General features: G+C 38.8%; 1 protein-coding gene across 1 annotated transcript in view; it reads right to left on the bottom strand.

Annotated features, from left to right (window-relative positions):
- BIRC6 (baculoviral IAP repeat containing 6) overlaps positions 1–17,776 on the bottom strand; it is a 186,372-nt gene that overhangs the window by 26,476 nt on the left and 142,120 nt on the right.

A 17,776-nucleotide genomic window follows, 5' to 3' on the forward strand; every position in this document is an offset into this window, starting at 1 on the left:
GCCAAGCAAAATTCAACAAGCAGGTTTATCCAGGTTTAAAGCCGAATTTCTCTCTACCAAGAGTTCTGTGATCAACAGTTTGCTATTCAGATTTCGAAACTATTACAACAGCACAAACTCTTAAGTGGGTAAAGTTCTGTTGTGTGGAACAGGAAGAAAATTTACTGAAACAAAGTGTTGATCTGTCAGGTCTGGTGTCATGGCTCCAGAAATACCTTGCGTCAACAGTATTCCATATATTTAAAGCAAACTCCATTGAATCTAAACATTGGCCTCAAGAAAACAAGTCCCAATTATCTGTCGATTCTTATATTTTTATATCTTTTTATATTTCCATTGCTTATGCTCAGTCTCTAGTCAACACTAATTGCCCACAGAAAAATCCTCTCAATGGGTAAAATGGCCTTAAAATAAACATGAATAGATCTGATGATGTGTGAAGTAAAAAAAAAAAACAAAAAGGAAGAAAAAAAGAAGAAAAAGAGGAGTGTGGGAGGAGAGCAGGGCCAAAGAAAGGGCAAAGGGAGACCATAAAACCCCACAGTGCAGCCCTTGCCAGAAACCACCTCCCACCTGTAGTGGTGAAGATCAAGCAGCTCCTCAGTGTAATCAAGAGCTTTTTATCATGAAGACAGTGAGTGAAGGAGAGATACCACCTCTCAGATAACCACAACATTTCACTTCTGGAAAGCTTTTATTTATTTCTTTTAACCATGAAATATTCACGAGGCCAGAATATAAAATTTCAAATCCTTCGATGCTTGTTTGTCCTCTCCTTCGTTAAATGGATAGTTAAATTCAAAATTACTGTCAGGAGGGACACAGAACTGACATAACTTTAAAAGGGGAATGTTTTCCAGAAAGATAGGAGAGATTTTCTGGTTTTAGCAGATTCGACTCACTTGGCACTGCTTTGCAATTGTTCCCACGTGAACAAATGAAATGCATTCGCTTGCTTTCAATTTAAACGGTCTTTTAGGGAACAACTACCAATTTCTTTTACCTTAATTCTAGACTCTTCTAAACTCAATTTCTTGATACCATTATGTGTCTTACCTATTTTTGTCCAAGGCTTTTATTATACTTACTAAGGATTATGACCCACACAAGTGTGTGCCTGTCCCAGATGCCAGAATTCTCCCACTAAATCCTAAAAATGTTTATCCAGATGGGCTATCTGGATAAGTATCAGAAAAACCTACTGTAAAGAACTCAAAATTGACAAATTACTGTTTATTACCTTTATTTGGCAGTTCATCTACTCCTTGGGCCTCCTTTGCTTTCAACTGAACAAGCATGCCAAATAACTACCAGGGTGTGTTTTCTGCAGATACAGCTCTGGTTTCTAAAACAGGTTAAGACAACTTGAGCATTTTTTAAAATCTCTATATTTAAATATAATTAGATGTTCCAAATGGGATAACGCTCAATTTTTAAGATGCTATGCTTAAGTCACTGGGACTGCACAACACTCCTTTCTAAAATTACCTCCTGGCCCAGATCTATTGTTGGATAACCTGTCCATCTCCTCCTGCTGCGAGCAGCCGCATCTACAGATGTCCTAACAGCACCCTTCTGGACTGACAGAGGCGTAGCAAGTCCAGCGACCTTCAAACCAGAGCCTCAATGTTCAGGCTGTACCACTCAGACTCCATCATCACCTTCACTGCTTTTAGTGTTTGCAGCATATTTAGTTAGTTGGGATTGATGACAGATATCTTCCCTTTAGATATGATTAGGTATATATATTTGGGGAGAGCATTTCAGAAATATAAACAATAAAGCTTTGTAAAAAAAAATTTAGATCCTGTAAGAAAATCATTTAAAGGAACTGAATTAAAACACTAAAAATGTGAAGAAAAATATAGAACACAAATCTGCAAATCAACAAATCCCATTTCCATCAAATAGAAGCAATGGAACCTTTGGACTATCATCCCCACATACAGATATCTTACCAACTAAAATGCCAGCAATTTCTATTTTAAGCAAATATAAACTTCAATGAAGAACAAGTGCTAAAAGTAAATCACTGTTTTCTTCAAAGCGTCCTAATACTTGGGAACATACCCAGCTTTCTTCTGCCTGACTGAACTGGGCAATGCAGCTGTAGCGTAACATTTTACTCAAATGAAATATGGTAGCTTCTTGTGTAGGAAATAAAATCCAACACGTCACAAAACAGAAACAAATACTTTTGCTTATAGCAGAGCTATAATTTGAATAGCATTAGCACATCTTAAATGTGTCAGATTTTTTTATACAGGTACTTCAGTTGTATAAGGCGGCACTAACAACATTTGATTTATATGGGCATGCAAATATGCAGCATTCCTAAGAAAATGGAAGTGTGACATTAAAATCCTTGGCTTTGTAAAAATCACACACGGATACATTATCCAGGATTCTCTGTTATCCCAAAGTCAAAAACGTTATTAAATAATGACACGTATCTTGTCCAAAGAGCTCAGTTTGGTGCGCTCAGACTCCTGCCCTGAGTACGCCTGGCCTGCCCCAGCTGTTCGGCACGCGCAAACTGTGGGATCTTTCACAGCTGCCCATTTCAGTGCTGTCAGTGCTCCCCAATTCTGCGGGGCAGTGAATTGCTGAGGAAGGTCCAACCACAGTAGCAGGGATCAGTTCAGAAGCTCCCCCTTGTTGACCCTCAAATGGAACTGCTGCCCCAGAGAGCCTATCTGAACTTTCACTAGGTTTCTTGAGCATTTCTCCAAATGATGGCTATATGCCACATACTTACATCCAAAGGGAGACAGAGATTAAATTATTTTCTTGCTAGACTTAGAGCAGGGATTTGCATTCTGTTTTTATCCTGCTTCCTTGCCTGCCCCAAACAGGGCAGGACAGGGCCGCCTGGCACAGCAGCATCGTCTCAGAAAAGGCTCCAAAATCAGTGCCTGGAATGTGGATTTTGCACTGCCTGACCCAGCCTGCTTCCCATCGGCTTCTCACCTTGCATTCAGCAAACACATATCAAGGTCTCACCTATTGGCTAGACCAGTATTTAACCAGGTCAAACCGTGGAGCATGAAGCGGAGCACAAGCTAAAAGCTGCTGCTGAACCTGGAGCACGAGCAGCCAGCTGGAGGAGATCTGCAAAACAGCCCCTCGTCAGTGACCGGGAGGCAGCTGTGACAGCCCAGGGCAAGAGAGCAGGGCCAGGAGGCAACAGAGAGCAGCAGGGCAGCACCACCACGGGGTGGGCAGCAAGACGATGTCAGCAGTGCTCTTGAAGGTTGGCATCCCAGTGCTACCGCAAACAGCTGATTTAAAGGAGAGTAACAGCAGCATTTTATTACCACCTTTGTTTTATTAATTGCGGGAATTAATTGTGGGAGTTCTAGCAGGATGAGTGGACATGTCCAAAAAACAGGCCGATGTCTTATTGTCCGTGATAATTAGCAAGGCAGTTCACTGTAGCCTTTCTGGACAAGAGGCAGCATGCATATATACTCACAATTCACATCAAAAAAGTGTCTCAGGTCTGAATTTATTCTGTTGCATTTACGGAAAGCAGAAATCACAGCAAGGTCACTGCCATTTACTAAGATAGGTCAGGATGGCAAACATCTGGAAAACTTCTCATGGTTTAGTGCAATAAGGTCTCATCCCTCCCTCCCATTCCTTTGGGTAATAAAGGTCAAGCTTTACTAAAATCACTACAATTCAGTTAGCCTCTTGCCACAATACTTGCCATTTAGAAAGACACTGAAGACTAAAGGTAAAAACCAGACACTTCATAAAACCAGATCTCCCTTATATACTAATAACGAGCAGTTCTGGGGGGGTGGTAGAAGGAAGAGGAGTCTGACTGAAGTTATTTTAAGAAGTCTTAGCTTTCAGAAGCTGCTGAACATCCCCTTTTTTGAAAACTGCAGCTTTTCACAAATGCCTAAAGGTCATGAGATATTAAGGCATTGATCGCATTTTAGAAGACTTCTAGACACAGACTACTTATTGTGGGGAAACTACCCATTACCATTCAATGTTTGTGTGTGATTTCAAACACTTTCAATTGCTTTCCACACATGCATTTATTCATCACCAATATAGATCTGTTTCTTACAAAGACCTAAGAATACCCATATGCAATATTGTCCTCGTTTCAGCTGGGGTAGAGTTAATCTTCTTCATAGTAGCTAGTATGGCGGCTGTGTTTTGGATTTGTGCTAAAAACAGTATTGATAATGCAGAGATATTTTAGTTGTTGCTAAGCAGCACTTAACACTAGTCACGGACTTTTTCAGCCTTCCATGCTCTGCCGGGTGCACAAGAAGCTGGGAGGGGGCACAGCGAGGACAGCTGACCCCAACTGACCCAAGGGATATCCCACACCATATGACGTCATGCTCAGCATATAAAGCCAGGGGGGAAGGAGGAAGAGGGGAATGTTTGGTGTGATGGCGTTTGCCTTCCCATGTAACAGTTACGCGTGATGGAGCCCTGCTTTCCTGGAGATGGCTGAACGCCTGCCTGCCCGTGGGAAGGAGTGAACAAACTCCTTGTTTTGCTTTGCTTCCACGCACAGCTTTGGCTTCACCTGTTAAACTGTCTTTATCTCAACCCACGAGTTTTCTCACTTTTACTCTTCCGATTCTCTCCCCCATCCCGCTGTGGGGGAGGGAGCGAGTGGATGGGTTGTGCTTGGTTGCCAGCTGGGGTTAAACCACAACAAATTACAACCTTTATATAATGAAAAAGCATATGAGGGCAGGTAGTTTCATAAGATCAAGGTATCACCTTAAATTGCATATATATCTGTAATATGATAATGGCCCAACTGAGTCTAATACTCCTTTGCTTTCTTTTAATATTATACAGTATTCAAACAAAGAATAGCCAGGCCTAATGGCCCATTAAATAGATAGTACTGAACAGCAATAATTTTTTTTTCTGCAATTCATTTAACATCCTCAGTACAACTTAACTGGCTGTGAATAAGATTATAAAACTTATTCCCATTGCAAAGGATATTTAAAACATAATCACAAAGAATATGCACATTTATTTTAAAATAAAGGAAATCATTAATATAGTATATTCTATTATATCTAAAAATCTTCACACTTTACAGAAGATTAAAGCAACAAATCGAGAATAACAATTTGTAAGAAAATGATGAAAATTTGCATCTAACGTGAAGGCCTTCCCACTGTGATTCTCACTGTGACCAAACTAAGAATTTTTACTCCAAAGAGCTTACAAACTTGATGGAAGTTGATGATGACACTTGAGGAAAAATTAAAAAAACCAAACCCCAAACCCTTTACCAGTTTTACATATATCACATTGCCAGATGCACACCCTCCCTGCTTCTGTACCACGAGAAAAGCGGTATATGGACACTCTCAATCTATCACCTCTACATCATTTCTCATATACTAGACTCGCTTCAAGGCTTCTTCTTGAATTTCAGTTATTTTAGAGGCCCACAAAAGTATGACTTCTTCAAACTATTTTTTCTTATGTGCAATTTCTTTTTACTTCTGACCTACACACAACACTGACTTTCTGCCTTTGTTGAAAGAAAGAAGTGTGTGCTGGGAACCACAGCAGAAGGCACCACTGGAACCTCTTTCCAAATTACAGCCATTTTATAACAACACAAATAATATATAAATAAAATAAATATAAAAATTAAAATAAAATAATCCCAGGTTGGAAGGGACCTCAGGGATCATCTAGTCCAACCTTTCCAGGAAGAGCACAGTCTAGACAAGATGGCCCAGCACCCTGTCCAGACGACTCTTAAAGGTGTCCAACGCGGCCAAGTCAACCACTTCCCTGGGGAGATTATTCCAATGGTGACTGTCCTCACTGTGAAAAATTTTCCTCTTGCGTCCAATCGGAATCTCCCCAAGAGCAACTTGTGTCCATTCCCCCTTGTCCTCTCCATGTGACTCCTTGTAAAAAGGGAACCTCCATCTTCTTTGTAGCTACCCCTTAAGTACTGGTACATTGTAATGTAATTTACATTGAAATGTAAATTTAAACAAAAAGAATATTGCACATGGCTACAAGTGTGGCTTACATTTAACAGATCAGAAGAGGGGGAAAAAACAAATTAAAACTTGAAATGAACAAATTGACCTCTATAATCAAAGATGAAGCTGAACTCTGATTTTATAATTATGCTCCCATCTTCCATTCCAAGAGGCCTCCTTCTTGCAGGGGTAGAGTTTCCAGTGACCCAAGAGACTCCTGCAAGTCTCATTTCTTATTTTGTTTCAGTTCTATTTTTCTCCTATTTTGATGAGACTTTATATCTTCCTGGAAAAACAATGGGTTGTATTTTATTAAATATGCACCCAGAATTAGCCACCTAGTCCTGCCACTGTTTTAAGTAATGTGAAAGAAAGCCACTGACAGCTATGTAGAGCAGCTGTATTATATAAAACTGTTCTATTCACATCATGCACAAATGCTCAAAATTTACTACAGTGTATCCAAACCTCCCCTGCAAAAACACCCAAGAAAATACCTTTGTATTCCAAGACACTTATGTTTTCTTTTACAGTAATAAAGTTTAAAGGACATTGGTCTAATCAATTTAAGCAGCTGAAAGTAAAACAAGACAGTCTCATTACCATGCTACTTACTAAAAAGTTCAAGCCCAATGTTAAGTTGATGACTGGGGTACCACACACATTTTTCTTTTTCATTTTATTTCACCTTTTTTTTTTACTTCCAGAAAGTTTAAAAATCAATCTTAAAGTTCCATCAATTTTACACCATTTCTAAAATACGCCTAGTAATTGCTGAGGATATATTTTTGATGCCTCAGTAGGTTATTCACAAACCTAAAACCCATAGCCATGATTAAATTAAAGACTTCAGGATCTCATTATCATATTAAAGACTCTCACTAGCTACAAATGCCACTGTTCAAGAGAGCCACGCAAAGGAAACACTCATTTTGTATTTTTAATTAAAACCTTCAGACACAGTCTTGTGGCCACAGATACTGCCAAGCATGAGTGAGACACGCTGCCTTTCCAATAGGGCCACATGTCCTTTTTCTAAGTGCTTTAAACCCGGAGCCATTCCTCAGTCCCCCTTTATTGCATCTTTGCAAACATATGATCTATGAATGCAGTCCTTGCTGCAGGCAGTAGTGTCAGTTCCAAATACGTCATGCTCTGCTGCCTCTTGATTTTCTGTTTCAGAATCAACCCAGGGCAAGCCTCTTTCATAATGGGCCTAATTAACACCCTGTGTTCTGCTCGATTTTGATAGAAAAAAGAGATTGCCTACAGGGTATCTCAAAAGCAGATCACTTTAAGAAAACATTAGCCTTCGGATAAAAATAAAACAAAAGCTTCCTAAATATTGTAACTGTGTAATAATTTCACTAGTTTAGCTTTTCCTTCACTTTCTTTACAGGAATAACACAAGCATTTTCACAGTGCCTTTTTGAGTATCAGGAAAAATGGCATCAGAAAAGACTAGTCCCCTTGCACAATGAAGCAGAAGGAGGGGCTAAGCCCCCCCTTACAGGTCATGAGTTACAAATCCTGTGTCAGAGCAGTAAAACAATGCAAGAAGGGTGGGCCGCTGAATTTGATGTGTACAGTGTCATGCTTCAAGTTATTATTATTATTGTTCATATACAGCCTTAAAATTTTGCTCTTCTGATGCCAGCACTGAGCCCATTAGCAGTCAAAAAAAAAATCAGATCGACTGTTAGAAAAGGTGAAGAGAAATTAGAAATTACTTAACAAGACTGCATTCAATCATTAGTATCACTTCAACACCATGTACATTTTCCCCCTTACTTGATGAGACAGGACAGAACTGGAAAAGGAACGAGAGAAAGGCAACTAAGCATCCCAAGATATGGAATGAGCTGCTGTACTATCTAAAATGAAATAAACTAAGACTTTGCAGCCCCGGTGACTAATAAAGTGTATCATCATTTTGAAAAATAAAACCTTTATGAATGGTAAAAAAGTGAAAAAGATTGGACTGATTGATACATTCAAAGGAACAGGCAGACCATTAGAAGAAATAGTGCCACTTGTAAAAGAACATACACTACACAATGCATGACTTAAACTATGGAAAAGCTCAGCACTAAATGCTGAGGCAGTAAATATCATTACAGGTTCAAAAACAATTGGATAAATTCATGTCAGAACAGCCCACCAAGGGCTAATAAATGAGGAGAGACCACCCTTGGCAACACATTAGCAACACCAGGGCAGTATCTGCACATCAGCCCCATCCCTGTATTCTCCCATAGGCATCTGTTATTGTCCGCTATCAGCGATAAAGTAATGGGCCAACAACCTTGGTCTGTCTTGGCATTGTTATTCTTATATGGGTCTTCTAGGAAACCGGGACAAAAATAACAGTTTAACTGCAAAATAAAGGGAAAACTGTGTCCAATTATAGAAGCAAAATGCATTGCTCAAGTTAGTTGGTCAGTCATCTGGAGTTGGCGTAGTAACACGGCTCAAGGGAACAGACCGTTGCTCTCAACTATTTCTGCTTTGCTTATTTTTAAAGAATGTTTGATTTTGGTGAAGTTAAGCGTTTTCAGGAAAATTCTGTTTACAAGTAAAGACAAACAACACTTCAAAGCTTGTCACAAATGTATCCATGAATCCAGAAAAAATAACTTTGCCAGAAAAAGCATGAGGGATTTCATTAGGCCCGCGTGTACAGCTGAGTAAACAGACACCACTTCCGGCATTTTGAAAGGACAGGAAAAAGAAACCCAAACGATATAAAAGACAAAATAAGCGAACTCTTATGTAAACTGAGCTTTTAAACCATAAGTGACTACTAAAACCACACGTAGTCCCCAGTCCTGGAGATACTGCTATTTCCGTGCCACATTCTAGTCCTGGTAACGGAATCCATTAGAGAGATCGCTCTCTGCCATTAAAGAGTGCTCCAAAATAATCTCAAAAAGGTGGTCAGGTAACGAAGGGGTACTTCTTGGAGGCTACAGAGCCATCTAACATGGGGGGTGGGGAATACAACATCAAGTAAGAATAATGAAAACTAAAAATGCAAAATTCAGTATTTATTGGTTTTGTTTCTTTGTTTGATAAACTGGCCCAGTAGGCATCAGTATAGAAAGGATGGGAGCAAAGTACTGCCAAGGAAGTTCATACTGCCACAGGATCCAACTACAACTTTTAAGAATCTCTCCTCTGAAAGATCACTGGTTTTACCCAACATCAGTTGTTTAAAACCAATAAAACAAGAAATACAATTAAAGCATAAAGCTATAACCAAATCATGCATGCAGCCAAATCTAGAAAACAAGTGTGAGGAAGCATCAATGTAAAGCTACAGGATTGCTCTATATTATCCAATTAATACATAATGATCTTTTTTATCATTATGTATTATATTATCATTATGTATTATCATTATATTATTTTATCTATATAAAAGAAAGATTAAAAACAATATGAAAAATACATATATAAGGAAAGGTATCCAGAGACTGCATGAGAAGAAAGTTTTTTGCCTGGTCAGGGGATGAAAAAAACTTCATTATTAATACAACTCTTTACTATGGCATTTAGTAAGATAAAAAGGACCAATAATTTCTATTTGGGGTAGATGTAATGAAATACATCTAATATTAAAGGTAAGATAGAAGCGTCAAATTAATCTTCCACTTAGCCAAGAAAATATTTTCTGTAAAGAAAAAATTATAAGATTTAAAATATTCTGCAGACAAAAAGTTTCTTGAAAAAGAAACTCAAAACAAAGCAGGTGCACGCTTGCCTACCACCTCACATGAAGTCTCTCAGTGCAGGCACTCCACAGAGACGAAAGGAAAGGTATCGCTACTCTAAGAACACAAAGCAGGATTCTTAAGGAAGTTAATCTGGCTTTCATCATCCCTGCACTGGAGGAGGGAATAGTGATTTCACTGTTTTTGGCAGAGGAGCAGGCAAGCAGCCACCCTGAAGTGGTCTTCGGTCTGAGCGTTACCCCTTCCAGCCCATAAAACAGTCAGTAGTATTTTAGAGTAAGATGGGAATTGAAAATAAGATGGAAACCTGCCATTTCATTGCACATGCTGCAGAAATTGATGTGGAAATTCAAAATCAGATAATGAAGTTGTGGGGTGTTTTTAAACCATTACTTCAGCAGATGGAAAAAGGCCAAGACTTGGGTCTTCTGTTCCAATTGTCAGCAGAGGATACCAACATTGTACTGGAATGAAAGGATGTGCGGTTCCTGTGCTTTATGGCAAACTTTCCGTACGTGTGAGCACACCTACAAGATCACGTCCTTGGGACAGAAAGACTACTTAGGAATCTCGTTCTGCCTTAAATATCTAATTATTTTGCTTGGCCAAGATGGCAGAGCCCCTGTGCATATGCAAAACAGAACTTTTATCACTTCAGTGTATTTTCTAGAGAATAGTTGGTGGTTTAAATACCAAGACGGGCTTCTGGTAAACATGCGAAGTGCAGGCTGAGGAGACAAATTCAAGCCCAACAGCCTCCCTGAGTCTAAGTTAAATGAAAGGTAACCCCTTGCACTCACTGCATACTGAAAGCACCTTACAGTGCAAATAGCTATGTGGTAAATTTATCAACCAGTTTAACTGAGCACCACATATGATGGGGACAATCATCTCTGTGTCCCAGGCTTGTGGAATAGGAGAATTTGCACCTTCCATGCAACCTCATGCAAGTTTCTGCATCACTTATTAAAATGGATCATCCTCCGTTACATTATAGTATAACAATAAAGATTAACTCGAAAGAAAATATTCTTTTGCTAATAAGAGGTACTACCTTGAAGTTGTCCTCTAAAGAGGACAAGAAGATACAAATACTATAAAAAAAAGCTAGAGCTTGTGTGTCTGAATCAACTACCGCAGATTAACTCTTTTTCTAGGGTAACTCCTTCAGCCACAGATCCCCTTTGACTTGTCTTGTACTCAATACTAGGAATACCCTCAGAGAGTCCAAGAAAGGAAATACTATGAATGGGAAGTGTCCGCATAAGAGTATGGGCAATGCCAGACACATTTACAATACTTTATTTTCAAAAACAGGAGAGAAAACAAGAACACAAAAGAATTAAGAGACAAGCAAGACAGTTACTGCCCTGAATAATCAAGACCTATCACCTGACCAAAAAACTGACTTTCAACTGCTGAAACGAAAGCCAGCCCTCACACCAACGTTCCAGCAAGTTTCGCTTCAAATGCGTGCTGAGCTACACACCTCAGCTGACAAAACTCTTCCCTGGAAGTACAGCGAGCTCGCTCTTAGGGAAGGCAAAGTAAAAGTGTCTAGAACTACCCTTGGTAATCTGCTCTGTACATGAGCAGAAAGGGATTGCTAGTTTGTTTGGTCAAGAAATTTTTAGCAGCTTATCTAATTGTGCTGCCCTAATCAGCTAAGCCACTAATATGGAAAAAGACAAAAAACACTGAAAATGCATGACTTACAGTCCTTTCAGGAGTGTATTCTGTGTACCAATAAAACATTTGTGCCCCATAAGTGGTTACTGTATCTTTAGCAACAAGGACCAGGAAGGCATAAGAGTTAAAATTAAAAAAAGGAGCAGATCACATTTCTGCGATAAATTATACAACCATAGGACATTTAGTATGGTGTCGCATTCTACTCTGATGCTATATTCTCTTCTCAAAAAGGACTGAGTCTGTTGGTAATAAGAGGCAACACTTTTAAAATTAATTCTTAATGCTTCCCGTAAAATATGTGAACGTTTGTAGCATGTGGTGCACAGCAATCTATTCCAGACACCCAGCACTCGTACTCCCAACCATGATTACCAAGTCTAAATGAAACTGTTTGAGATGTACTGTCTGACTAAAATAAAAGAAGAAAAAAAATGGGAGGTCCAGTAACATTTACCCTGGAGTTTTTGAAAGACGCAATGCAGTATCTCAAATTTTAAAAGGCCTGATGAATGCCTTTACCAATTACCTTCAGAGGGAAAACCAGTCTAGTACTTATGGATTCCCAATCTTGTCCTGCAGCAGGGATATAGCTACCAGTTTTGGCTTCCAGTTAATGAAGGGAAAAAAGGAACTCTTGGAGGAATCACTCATGGGCCTTAGCAATGAGATAAATGGACCAGGAAAGCTTAAGGTAAGGGTCCCTCCACTTTAAACGAGGCAGGAGCTTTACTGCCTTGTGTCCTGAATAGTCATGTCAGTGACCTGGACTTTCTTCTGTAAATTAAACAGATATCGCAAGATGGTGACAGTCTATTGTCAGAGAGAATTTCATGAAACACTTATGGCCAAAACTAAACTAAACACTTGAAGACAACAGCCCCTACCTCTTAGTTCTCAAGTGAATAATTAAAAATAAACATGCAGAAACTAACTTCAGGAATGAAATGAACACCAGCTGTATCTCATATATGATTTGTTAGCTTCTAGACAGCCTTCTATCAAGGATCAGCATCTAATTGCATTTCTCCTGAAAACTTACTAAAAAAGATAAATTGTCTGTGTGAGGCAGGAAGGCAAACACCACAGTTTAGTTTCCTTTTACATAAAAGGTATCACACAGTGGAGGGCAAGGCATCAAGGTCTGTCAAAAAAAGTATATCTCACATTAGTACTGGAAGAGTGATATCTAAGTGGATCCAAAGGGGAACAGCAAAAAAAAATTATGGGTCCTTGGCAGGCAGCTACAGATACATAAGCAGTCTATTGCTCATGCTTTCAAGACAGTCATACTATCCTGTAACCACAGAGGTCCAGAGCTTCATAGTGGTCTCCAGATGAGGAAGAAACCTTGTTTACTTATGCTTTTTGGGATTGTCCTGTAAAGCACCTTCAGTGGTTTAGTCATCATTTGGAAAAATTTCTGTGATTTAAGGCTCAAAACAAGACAAAAAAAACCACCCCACTCTTGATTCCAGAGTACTGTTTTTATGAAAAGTACTCCGTATTATTTCAGCAGCAGGACAAAGAATATGTGGGTGAGAAGCAGGAGACTGAAGAATAAGGTGAGATGTGAGAAGCCCCACTGAAATCTAGCCTTTACCCCTCTTATTTCTCACCTGATAATTTCTTGACTATCTTTCCCAAAAAATTCCCTTCTTTCTGGAAAATCTAACACGCATTTTAATTCACTGTGATCAAGTGAGTGGGGCCAGAGGTTGGAAGCTAGTCTGAAGTATACTCTGTACACGCAGCTGCAAAATCCACCACCAGCTGTGTAAATCAATGAAGAGCTCTCCAGTTAATGGATTTATATTTAAAAGCCATATAAAACACTGTGCAGTACAGAAACAGAGAGATTGAAGCAGAAGTTACAGTCTCCCAGTGATCTTCGCTAAATAATAATTTGTTGGAAAAAATATTTCCATTAGCTCTTTGAAGTAAACTTCAGTCTTCAAAGAACTAAGTGCTTTATCTGCCAGGCAATCCAGTACCCAATTACACAGCAAATCTAAGCTGCTTTGTTCCTCATAACAAGTAGGTTTTTAATTCTCAAAGATCTCAATGCCATGATGGTTCATTACATACTTCGTAATTACTCCCTATAAATTACAACAAATTCCTGCAACACATTAGAGCTAGAAGTACAAACTTACAATTTGTTCTTTCACAAATCTTTTATATTATTAACTACTCAAATGGATAATCGGTTTTGCCATTTAAAAAAATCTGTTATTTAAGTTCTACTGCAAATGCACTATCTACTAGGAAACAGCATTTTCAAATCCTTTGAAAAATATAACAAGCATATATTCATATTCTTTTGCAATCGAAAATAAGAGATTTCATGAGATAATTTCATCCTCTTATTCCAAAACTATTTCCAAATAAAAGATGATAAATCAGAGAAAAGAGATGTAGCGAAAGGTGCTGGGATGGCTATATCTTCTAGGTTTGTTTGGTTTGGTTTTTAAGGTCAGTCATCTGGAAAGTTATATGGACAAGAGTTGTTCTTTCTTAAAAGGTAAGATGCTTTAAGGGCTTTGGAGAAAGAGGAACTTGTTTTAGTACTGTTTTCTGATAGCTACCCACCTGGACTAGGATCAGTTCTCGCTACTCTGCTTCCCTTTGTTTGCCCAATAGGAACCCAATATTCACTTAACGGACTCCTCTAACACAATGAAATTTATTAACATGACAGCTCAAAAACCTGATACTTGAAAGCCCTACTACTCCTCTAGAACCATGCAGCCTATACTCAAACCAATGTGAAGAAATAGTCCCAGATACCTGCTGCCTTTGACAAAAAACCTCTTGAGCTGCGGAAAACAGCACTGACTCACGACTGAAGCATGTTAAAAGTTACTAACCACTTTTTAAAGGTACATTACCCATATAAGAGATTCCCCACATAAGAGATTCTTTTTGACACCAGTGAAGAAGAGAAAAAAAAAGAACCTCTCGCCTCTTTTCTACCATTCCTTTCCACCATATCCAGAAGGTCACCACACACAGTTGGGGCTGAAACCCTCACCTCTAACTCAGGAACATCCAGACATCAACTTCTGAGTTACTTCAGTTCATCAAGGCAGTGATTAAAATAGTTCCCTCAAAACCAGTATGTGACTTGTCACTTGATACCCTCCAAAGGCAGGTTTGGCTCAGTTTTTCCTAAACTACTACTCAACTGTCAAACTTACTACTTTTCTTGACAAAATACCAGTGTGTATTCTGACCACATTCACAGGTAATAAAGCAGTGGTTGATCCTGACTGGTGCTAAGAGAAGCTAGTGTCAAAAGGGGTGTGGCAGAACCACCAGTACTACTTTGCGTCCATTTAGTTCATTTCTTAACACAGAATTATTTTAAAGCACATGTGAGAGACTGAAACAAGTAAATTTCTGGTAAGCGAAAACTGTCAGGTGAAAACAAGCTAGAGTTAGTTATGACATAATTCTGGATTTTTCCAGAAATGGTAATTTCTGGAAATTACCGACCCAGAAATGGGTCGGTAACTAAGTTACAAAATCAGGAAAACTACCCCAGACAACATTAAAAAGGCATTGAAGTTTCTCAATCAGAAGGAAAACAAGATGTAGAAACGTACTTGGAAGTGTCAATGCTGAGATGAAACATATGAAAGAGGCGTGAATGAGAGTAGTAAGAAATCTAAAAGTAACTTGTATTGCTACAAAGGATCTGAGTTCTTCCTCTTTTTTTCAACAGAAGAGTAAAAAAAAAAAAATACTTTGAAACCTGGCTGGAAATGGCCACGCCCATCACAGCTGACACAAGGGCATCACACATCAATCTGTAACACAAAAAATAAGCTAACATCTCCCATAAAGGAAACAGTAGCTGTGTTTAGTTCCCAGGAGAGAGGGAAAAAAAAAAAGAAAAAAAATAACTAAGGAAGAAGGAAGGAGCATGGATATCCACCTCTCGCCTATGCTAAGTGAGCCAGTTCATCTTAATTTGTGCATTCTATTGCACCTCCCAACAGAGACCACTTTGCTCCGTTATTCTGCAATTTAACTGAAAAAATGCCAGATCTCATAAAGAGAAGTTTGTGGAGGCTGTCAGAGAAGAAAACTGGAATACATCGCCTACAGGATGCATGTGCAACTAAATTTCCAGTAGTTTCTTGCATCTTAAGGAAAATGCAGAACAACTACAAGGAAAAAAAGAGACTTCATGGACAACTGATGTACGAATGATTTTGGATTCTATCACAGCATTTTAAGCTAAGTAGATCTTTAAGTCTAGGCACCTCTTTACTTTTTTTTTTTCATTTCCTTCTGCAAATCTTCCTTTACATTCTACTTTAACTTGTAGTCTTCTTCAGAGGATTCTTTCTGTATAAAAGTGAACAATATCTGACTCAAAACATGCTATTTTAATGAAAAATATAGCATATAGAATTATCTTGGAGTACAAGAAAATAAAAAATATATAAATCCATAAAAATACATGAGGGAAAAAAAACTTAGACTTTTGTTAAGAGTACTTGTTCCTTTTGTAAATGTCATGTTATGGGTGTACCACATTACTCACTACAGTAACGTATAGCAGGGTAGTGATCATCTAAGGATCAAGACACTAAATTTTGATTTTATACCACTGAGTTTTTACAAGATAGCCTCAAAGATCAGTGGTAATGAGCAGAATGACCTCTAATCAACAGAATTTGTTCTGCTCTTGGGATGCTACATAAATCAGTTACCAAGGAGTTGCCAAAGTGTTACTACGTGCTTGAAAGCTCTGCCTAGACGGAAGCAGCAGAATTAAATTTAGGACATTTTTTGGATACCAGTGTCCAAAGCCAAATGCCATGTAACCATGTAATGCTCACCCCAAAACAGGTGTTTTTATTACTGACTTGTATAAAATGTACTCCCAGATTCTAATGTTATTTTATGCACATTGTAAAATATGTTCCCATTTTTCCAAATATCATCAAATGTTGTGGATAAATCACGTCCTTTTCAAATCAATCTATATTACCCACACTACCCATGTGAGAAAACTCACATGAAATCTTCTCTTCATACTGAAGATGCATTGTAGCTACAAGGAAATTATTTGTAAACACCAGCTTCCACTCGGCATGGATTAATTCCTCAAGTTTCCTATAGCTGAGAAATGTTGTTAAGCCTGACCACCTTTTTTGTCTTTTTTTGCTTCTCCGCACCCACCCAACCCGCAACTCTTTGCCAACACTGACAGCTTAAGCAGCTACAGCCCCGTCCCTCTCATTGTGCTGTGCTAGAGGTCTATTTTTGGCTGGGTCTGTTTTCCAAACCAGTTCACGGCATGTCTGCACAGACACGCACATGAATGCAATGGAAGGATGGGAGGGGAGAAATGCCATCAAACCAAGGTCCGTGGCAAACACTGGATCTGAATCTCTCTGTGCAGGAGGTATCACTCCCCCTCGACTGCGTGCAGAGGGAGCCCAGAGAGACTTGTTTCCCTGAGTTGCCACTGAAGTGCCAGTTGCATCACGGCTACGTAAATGGCAGACCACTATGAGACCTCACCCATGGCAATAACCAGGCCAAGAAATAACTTTGTGAATCTTTGGCTACTCTCTGTGGATACATCTTAATTAGCTGGTTATTTGCAGTAGAGCTGCTGAATTTACTTCATTGTCACAATTTATACTTGACAATATTGCAAGAAATTTTTCTGCTGGCCTTGAATCTTTACACCTGGTGTGTTGACAAGGTAAGAGATTCCTACCCTCCAAATACATTATTAGTCTTTAAAATAAAAGAGGCACACTACACAATTTCCCCCCTTTGACAAAGGAAAGGGTTTGATTTTTAGCATGTGAGGGTTAATACAGTAAAATGGCTTGATAATTGCTAGGTGCTCTCAGCAACCTGAATGGTCAAAATACTCAGGTGAAAATTTCCCCATCCTTGTCTCTCTAAATGGATCTAAATGAATACAGAAATATATTCCAGATACAGACAGAAAACAATTCCAGGAACAACTGAAGCTGCAGCAGCCTTTTCAGAGTAAGGGAAGAACTTAAAAGTAAAGACCATACACACACATTAGAATATATTTTAAGGAAGCTGTGCTGGAGAGACTTAACCTAGTAACTCAATTCTTTGAGTCAAACAATTTCAGTGAGGCAACATTACTTACAGGATAAAGGGCAAAACATGCACAAGTACCATACAACTCATGGTACTTCAAACATGGTATTTACCATTAAAATACTACACTTAAAGTATGCAGTTTTGGCCATTACTAAGAAACTAAGAAATGTACTTAGACACTTCAGAAAAATAATGAGAAAAGTATGTAATATATAAGTAAATTAATTTGAAAATGCAAGT

Source organism: Phalacrocorax aristotelis, chromosome 3 (genome assembly GCF_949628215.1).
Source record: "Phalacrocorax aristotelis chromosome 3, bGulAri2.1, whole genome shotgun sequence".
NCBI lineage: Eukaryota > Metazoa > Chordata > Aves > Suliformes > Phalacrocoracidae > Phalacrocorax > Phalacrocorax aristotelis.